The sequence below is a fragment of the Microcebus murinus genome, chromosome 21 (assembly GCF_040939455.1).
Source record: "Microcebus murinus isolate Inina chromosome 21, M.murinus_Inina_mat1.0, whole genome shotgun sequence".
NCBI lineage: Eukaryota > Metazoa > Chordata > Mammalia > Primates > Cheirogaleidae > Microcebus > Microcebus murinus.
In genome coordinates, this window is record NC_134124.1 from 9,613,432 (window position 1) to 9,622,092 (window position 8,661).

Sequence of the window (8,661 nt, forward strand, 5' to 3'; positions counted from 1 at the left end):
TAATATAGTTTTATGAAAGAAGTGGTAGGGTTTTCCATTTATGATTTTAAAAACACAGGTGTTTAGTCTCAGAGACTTGTTTTTCCAACTGTGTGTATGTTTCTTCCTTAGGTACAATGTCTTCATCCCCCAATTATAGCAAAGACAGTAGGGCTTGTAAAATCTTATTTTTGAGGCATGAGTTATGAGCGAATTTTAAGATGGTATAGTTTTGATAGAGTACTTTTTTCTCTGAGTAAATGAAAGATTTGGGTAACTGCCTGAATGCCCTCTGAAACCTGGGTTTGTGGAAAGTTGCTGTGTCAAAAAAGGATATGATAAAGAGTTTTGTACCTAGCTTATTCCATGAAAGCCTTTTTTACAAGTGAACTCAGATTTACCATAAATTGACATGAATGTCGCGCCCGCCTCGCCAGCAAGGAAGACGCGGCAACAGGAGTTCTTCTGACCGTGCTTTAATGGGGTTCCCTTTAGACTTACATGATGCGAAAGACCCAGCCCAGCAGCGCGCAGGCTGCTATAAACCCCAGAAGTACAACCCCTAAGCTGCGATAGGCCGCTCAACTGTCGAGCCACTAAAGCATTAGCCCATATCAGGACCCTTTGTTTGCATTCTCGCGCCACAGGGCAACCGACAATTATGCGTGCGCTGAACTTGTTAGCTGCTCTAGGCAAAGCCGGAAACAGGCGCCAACTTGTAATGGCGTTGACACCGCGCCCCACATCTCCCCCTGTTTTATTAATTTAATGAGAGCTGAGCAATTGTTTAGCACCATTTTTTGACTGTGTGATTAAGGTTGCAGAGCCTCACTTTTATTAGCAACTACTTATTTTTGTGCAATGAGCACAACTCGGAGGTGTGCAAAGGCTGGCTGTGGGATAGGAGACATGCCTTATTTGGTGCAATGGGAGAGACCCCTCAGAGTATAAAGGCCATGTCTGCTAAAATACCTGGGGGTAGGAGCGGGTGCAACCCAAAACTAGGCTAACCTTTTAGCATGGTCAATTACACTTGTGCAGACTGTCTCAGTTCAAGCGCAGCAAATGTTTGTGCTAATATCACATGGTCCGTGGCTGCAAGACTGAAACAAAGTTATAGAGTTAAGAGCTTTAACAGGAACAGGAATGTATCTAGGCAAGCAAGTAACAATGGCAGAGGGGTGAGACGTGGCATTTTAACACAATGTATAATTGCATGTATTAGAAGAACAGTTTACATGTGTACTAGAGGGTTTTTCTGTGGATACTATTTAGATAAACGGGGGCTAAACCCAGACAGGTGTAGGGGCAAAGGTTGCGTTTTGCCCTCTCGCAATCACCCTCACAGAACCTTTAAAAGAGTCGCTAAGATTTTATGCGAAACTAGCATTTTTTGCCATATTTTTAGCCACTAATGGACAGGGGAGCCAAGTCTGTGCAGCTTTTGTTAACCCCACACAAAACACAAAGTCTTTTTTAAGGAGAAGGATCTATTTTTTTTTAGATTACTACTCTGTGTGTCCAACGGCATGTACGTAGTGTCCAAGGAAACATTAGTAGAAGAGAAGCGAGGGAAAATTGGTGAGTTATGTGTCACAGGCATTGGCAGGGGAGGCACTGACAGGATCTTTTAGCGTGGCTCCGCTGCCGTCCTCGCGATCATCTATGCTGTCGTCAGGAGGAGTAGCCACTGGGTCTCTATGCTGCTCTGGAGGCTGCCGCACCGTTCTAGTTAGCCGCGTGGGCACCCAGATGGGATTGTCCTGGTCCTGTGGAAAAATACAAATAGCTCCCCTGGATCTCATTAACACTGTGTCTTTTGTCTTGTCCTTTCCTTTGTTATTTTTATTCCTGGTACCTTTACATTTCTTTCTCTCCCTTTTCTTCTTTCTCTCCCTTTTCTTCTTTCTCTCCCTTTTCTTCTTTCTCTCCCTTTGCAGGTCGGGCTGCGCTATCCCTCCCTGCATTTTCCTTTTTTGAGCTCTATATTCCTTTTTTCCACCTTTTACCGCGGTACTTCCCTTACTGCTTCTCTCTGAGCTTGCGTCTTGCAAGTCACTCAGTGCACTTTGGCTAGCTGCTACGCGCGGGCCTGAAGTCTTATCATACAGGCATTTTATGATAATAGGCCACAAAAAGCGCCGCAGCAGAATATTACCCATTTTTTGGAAGCAGGGGAGTTTTGGCTGTCCCACACGTCAGTTCTGAACTCACTTTTGTCGAGGTCGTCTCTGCTGGTGCTTCAAAGTTGTACGAGGTCCCGGAGGTCTCGGGTTTCGGCACCACTTGTCGCGCCCGCCTCGCCAGCAAGGAAGACGCGGCAACAGGAGTTCTTCTGACTGTGCTTTAATGGGGTTCCCTTTAAACTTACATGATGCGGAAGACCCAGCCCGGCAGCGTGCAAGCTGCTATATACCCCAGAAGTACAACCCCTAAGCTGCGATAGGCCGCTCAACTGTCGAGCCACCAAAGCATTAGCCCATATCAGGACCCTTTGTTTGCATTCTCGCACCACAGGGCAACGGACAATTGTGCCTGCGCTGAACTTGTTAGCTGCTTTAGGCAAAGCCGGAAACAGGCGCCAACTTGTAATGGCGTTGACACCGCGCCCCACACATGAAGTTCATGGGTCTCTTTGGTGGGAATTTTAAGAGGCTGTGTCTCTTTATTTTTATTTATTTATGTTTTGAGTTGCCCAGGCTAGAGTGCTGTGGTGTCAGCCTAGCTCACAGCAACCTCAAGCTCCTGGGCTAAAGCAATCCTTCTGCCTCAACCTCCTGAGTAGCTGGGACTACAGGCATGCGCTACCATGCCCGGCTAACTTTTTCTATATATTTTTAGTTGGCCAATTAATTTCTTTGTATTTTTTTAGTAGAGATGGGGTCTCGCTCTTGCTCAGGCTGGTCTGGAACTTCTGACCTTGAGCGATCCTCCCACCTCAGCCTCCCAGAGTGCTAGGATTACAGGCGTAAGCCACCTCTCCCAGCCTTTTTGTAGATTGATCTATTTATTTATTTATTATTTATTTTTGAGACAGAGTCTCACTCTGTTGCCCTGGCTAGAGTGCTATGGCAGGCTGGTCTCGAACTCCTGACCTTGAGCAATCTGCCCACCTCGGCCTCCCAGAGTGCTAGGATTACAGGTGTGAGCCACCGCGCCCAGCCCTTTTTTCACTCTAAATCAGTTTGTCAGGATGTTTCACTGGCTGTGCATACGATCTTAGGCTGTTCACCTGTTGTGGTAAACATTTTCCTGCTCACCTTCATGAAAGAGTCACTAATCACTAGACAAGTTGAGCAGACTGTTCTGAGAGGCAGCTGGACCTCGAGGCTCTGCGCTGGTGGAGAGGGTTGGCCTGGATCTCTGTCAGGCTCTGAAACGCAGCCCTTCTGTCGATGAACCGAACACAGGAAAGGCTCAGAAGCCGTGTTCCCAGGCCTGTAGCTTTGCCAGCAAGGTCATTTTTTGAGTAGTAGAAGGTTCTAATTTACATTAGAAGTCCCTTAATATTTATATTTCTGTCAAGAGTAATGAGAGGGCTGGATGCAGTGGCTCACGCCTTTAATCCTAGCATTCTGGGAGGCCAAGGTGGGCAAATTGCTCAAGGTCAGGAGTTCGAAACCAGCCTGAGCAAGAGCGAGACCCCGTCTCTACTATAAATAGAAAGAAATTAATTGGCCAACTAATATATATATATATAAATTAGCCGGGCATGGTGGCGCATGCCTGTAGTCCCAGCTACTCGGGCGGCTGGGACAGTAGGATGGCTTGAGCCCAGGAGTTTGAGGTTGCTGTGAGCTAGGCTGACGCCATGGCACTCACTTTAGCCTGGGCAACAAAGTGAGACTTTGTCTCAAAAAAAAAAAATAAGAGTAATGAGAGGCAGAGGGAGAATCATAAAGTTACTCATATGGCTGCCTGCTGTGAAATGGGAATTTCAAAATTTTGACTGGAATTTGGGTCTCCTGCCAAGTATTGACTTTGTCATGCTATCACCAGCAGGTGGCAGCAGTTCCATGTTATAAAAATGCAGTAAATTGTTAGGCGTGGTATGTTGTTTTGTTACAGGAGATTTCATTTCTGGGATTTAAATTTTCACTGTTTCCTTATAGTTTGTTTTATACCTTGGTAGACAGAATGTTATCTAATGATACCAGCAAGGTAAGGAACAGCAGTATTACTAGAAACTTTAAGGCCACTTTAAACAGTACTTGAACCACAGTTGACATCTTATGCGATTGTTGCATAGCAAAGTGTCACTCCTTCCCTTACCCTCAGACACTGAAGAGAGGAAATTAAGTTATATATGAAGCTCCTAAGTACAACTAAGGAATTGTAACACCATGGAACTTAAAATCTGTTGGAAGGAGACAGACACTACGTAAATTACCTGGTTTGTCAAAAGATAAGTGCTATGGCTGGGCACGGTGGCTCATGCCTGTAATCCTAGCACTCTAGGAGGCTGAGGCAGATGGATCGCTCAAGGTCAGGAGTTCGAAACCAGCCTGAGCAAGAGTGAGACCCCGTCTCTACTAAAAAATAGAAATTAATTGGCCAACTAAAAAATATATATATAAAAAAACTTAGCAAGGCATGGTGGTGCATGCCTGTAGTCCCAGCTACTTGGGAGGCTGAGGCAGAAGGATTGCTTGAGCCCAGGAGTTTGAGGTTGCTGTGAGCTAGGCTGATGCCATGGCACTCACTCTAGCCTGGGTAACAGAGTAAGATTCTGTCTTAAAAAAAAAAAAAAAAAGATAAGTGCTATGGGGAGAAGTTGGGGGAAGGAATAGGGAGATAGGGGGAGGCAAGGCAGCATTGGGATTTTAAAGATTGGAGAAGACTTCATGAAGATTGCACTTGGACTAAGGCTTGGCAGTGTGGGAGTGAACCCTCGAACACCCGGGAGGGGAGAAGTTCAGGCAAAGAGGACAGTAGCACGTGAGAGGATACCAGGGACAGCACAGCAGCCAGTGAGGGCTGAAGCAGACCGAGAAAGAGGTAAGAGTGAGACAGGATGTGGGTGGGTGGTGCTGTAGACTATGTAGAGCTTGTGAGAACTTTGCCTTCTACCCCGAGATGGGGAGCCTCTGGAGGGCTTGGAGCACAGGAGTGATAGGATCTGACCCATGTTCTGGGGAACGGGGTGAGCAAGGGTGGAATCAACCAGTTAGGAGGCCGCTGCAGTAGCTCAGAAGTCCAGGTGGCTTGTACCGGTGTGCCAGCAGTTGGAATCTTGAGAACTGGCATACCTTGAAGGTAAAACTAATAGGTTTTGCTGATAGATTGGATATATAGTGTGAAAAAGTGAGGCATCAGGGTTGATTTCTAGGTATTTTTGCTGAGCAGTTGAGATGGAGAAACTTGTAGGTAGCACGGGTTTGTGGTGAAGATCAGTCATTTAGTTGTATAAAGACAAATTTGGGATGCCTGGTAGTTACCCCAGTGAGGATGCTAGAGAGGCAGCTGGGTATTCAGTCTCGAGTTCCGGGAAGCCACTCAGGCTAGAGATGGGAATACGGGAATCAACATACAGATGATATTTAAAGCCATGAGACTAGATGAGATTACCAAGGGAGTGAGTTGTATATAGATAAAGGTCCAGGGACTGAGTCACTTAAGTGTTTGGGTCACTCCATACACTAAGAGGTCAAGGAGATGAGGAAGAACCAGCAGAGGAGACAAGAGAGTGGCCAGTAAAATAAGAAAACCAGCAGATGTCTTGGAAGTCAAGTTTGAAGGAAGCAGTAATCAACTGTGTCAGATGCTGCAAATAGATCAAGTAATCTGAGCTTTAACAATCGACTTAGGCGACCAATATTGAGGTCACTGGGGACTTTGACAAGTGCTGTTTCAGTGGAGGGGAACTGAAGATCTGGAGTGTGTTTGAGAAAGAATGAGGCGCCCTCGTAACAAGCAAAAAGCTGAGCAAACTGCATGTCAACTTTTCTTAGGCTGACCGGAGGGAGAACTGAGGTCACAGGGGAAACCACCGCCACAGAAAACGAGAGACAAGAAAATACAGATCAGCTCACCTAATGCAGAAGCTGCTGGAGACAGTAATTGGGATTTAAACAAATTGCTGGGGACTGTGACCTAGTTTGAGAGTTAAAAACTGGGAGCGAGTCCACGGAGCCCCCACACCTTGTGGGTTTTACCTTGAAGCCCCACTAGGTTCTCTCAGTGAAGATGGCAGAAAAATCCCCTTGTGCTTTGGGGTGGAGTGGGAGTTAGGGGATGTAACAAAACATTTTAAAATCCATCCAGGAGGAAGGTGGCTCCAGAGCTTTCTATTCCCCATGGCAGAGTCCTGCCCTCAGGGGAAAATGCTTGCTGGAGCCTTCTCTGACCTAAGGGAAGGGCAGTTGGATGGCTCAAGCTCCCTCCAGCCTTCCTGTCTCACAAAAGAGGAAGAGGGGGAAAAAAAGACTAAAATTTCTTGGCCTGGCGTGGTGGCTCATGCCTGTAATCCTAACACCCTGGGAGGCCAGGCTGGAGGACTGCTTGAGCCCAGGAGTTGGAGGTTGCTGTGAGCTTGGCTAATGCCACAGCACTCTGGCCTGGGCAACAGAGTGTGATGAGACTCAAAAAAAGAAAAGAAAAAAAATTCTGAAGGCCCTAGCCTAGGGACTCTCTCTCATTAAAAAAAAAAAAAAAAAAAAAAAAGACAACAGATTTACTCATTAAAAATGCTTTCCCTCACCAATACTATATCATCAATAGGGCTCCGGGATAAGAACAATGGATTACCACTGAGAGAGCCGCAAGACACTCTATTTTAAGAAGGAGTTTCTAAGGAAACCTAAAGACAACAGGGGAGACAAAAACAAGGACACAGGGAAACTGAAGCCTCCAGCACCTACAGCACACAGCCTGTTGGCCAGATAAGCATACAGTAAAGTACAAGGCCTTCTAAAGGGGAAAAAAGTGAGACAAAGCAAGCACCAGAACAAGACTCAGATGTGGCAGAGATTTTGGAGTTATCTGACCGTGAATTTATTAATAAAATAATGATGATTAAAGTGCTCAGGTGTCTAATAGAAAAGGTGAACAACATGAAAGAATAGTCAGGTAATATAAGCAAGAGATGGAAACCCCTAGGATCAAAAAGTGCTAGAAATAAAACGTCGTAACAGAGATGAATGCCTTTGATGGGCTTGTCCGGAGACTGAACACAGCCAGGAAAGAATTAGTGAGCTTAAAAATATGTTAAGAGAAACTTCCCAAACTGAAACCTAAAGATTTGAAAAGGGAATGAGAAAAACTGTGCAGAACAGGCTATCCGAGAACTGTAGACAATTACAAAAGATGTAACTGTGCGTAACAGGAATAAAGCGGTTCCCCTTTATCTGCAGTTTCCCTTTCCTTGGTTTCAGTTGCCCGCAGTCAACTAATGTCCGAAAACAGTTCAGTACATTTTGTCACATAATAGTCACATAATTTTTATTAGTCTATTGTTCTAATCGTTATATTATTGTTCATCTCTTACTGTGCCTTATTTATAAATCATCGGTCTGCACGTGTAGGGAAAAGCATAGTACGTATATACAGGGTTCAGGACTATCCATGGTTTCAGCCATCCACTGAGGGTCCCAGAACGTGTCCCCTGTGGAGAAGGGGGAGCTACCGTACCAGAAGAAGAAAGAGAGTGGAAGGGTGTAGTCAGGGTATAGGGCACTCCAGACATTTTGCTATGAAGGGAAGCAGAGAAATGAGGCTGTAAGGAGCAGGGGCAGATAGGGTAAAGAGTCTTGTTTTCAAATCTTGTTTTGCATGCTGATGGGAGTGGACAGCTGGATGCTGCAGGTGAGAGAGGGGAGCAGTGTCTTCGAGGAGGCAGGAGCGGATGGGATCTAGAGCACAAAGGGCTCGGCCAAGGAGCAGGTAACAGGAAGACGGCAGAGGGTGAGCGGGGCTGGCACGTGTGTGTGTGTGTGTGTGTGTGTGTGTGTGTGTGTGTGTGTGTGTGACGGAGACTCATGGGTGTTCTTTTCTGACTCGAGGTCATCACCTGAGAGAAAAGCTGGTGTAGAGGTTAGAGACCTTATGAATTAGTCTTAGAGGAGACTAAGTGGACTCTAGGTATGATTATTTAATAACATAGTATGATTGCCAGCTAGTCTTAAGGGCCCCCTTGAGGTCCGAATTACTATGTTGTTGTACTTGCCCATTATTCTATAACTCAGTCCTTTCACAGTCTGTCTTACTGGAAACTTGTGCACACTTCACAGTAAGGCTTTTGGTTCCCAAGGAAGAAGCATCAAATTTGCACTCCTCAGTGGGCCAATTTGCTAATCCATTATCATACGATATGCTATTATTTCCCCCTGGTTTTGTGTATGACCACTCTTCTTGGGAGAATTATCAGGCTTATAGTCAACAAATAACAGTGCCTTCTACATATCAAGGCACTATTAGAGGGGCGGAATAGAGCAATATTTAACAATGTCTGCCTTCATGGAGCTTACAGTTAGTGGGAAACAAAATACATGTCCCATGGTAAATAAATGGTTCTGAGAAAATAGAGCAGGGCAAGGAGGGTCAGAGATCTGATACCTGACATTTGAGTAGAGGCCTGAAGGAAGAAAGAGAGCAGGCTGTGGTGGAACAGTAGGCCAGGCTTTTGTATCCATCTCTGTAGTATAAACATTCTTAGTAGAAGGAAGGTGATACCCCTTGGTGTCC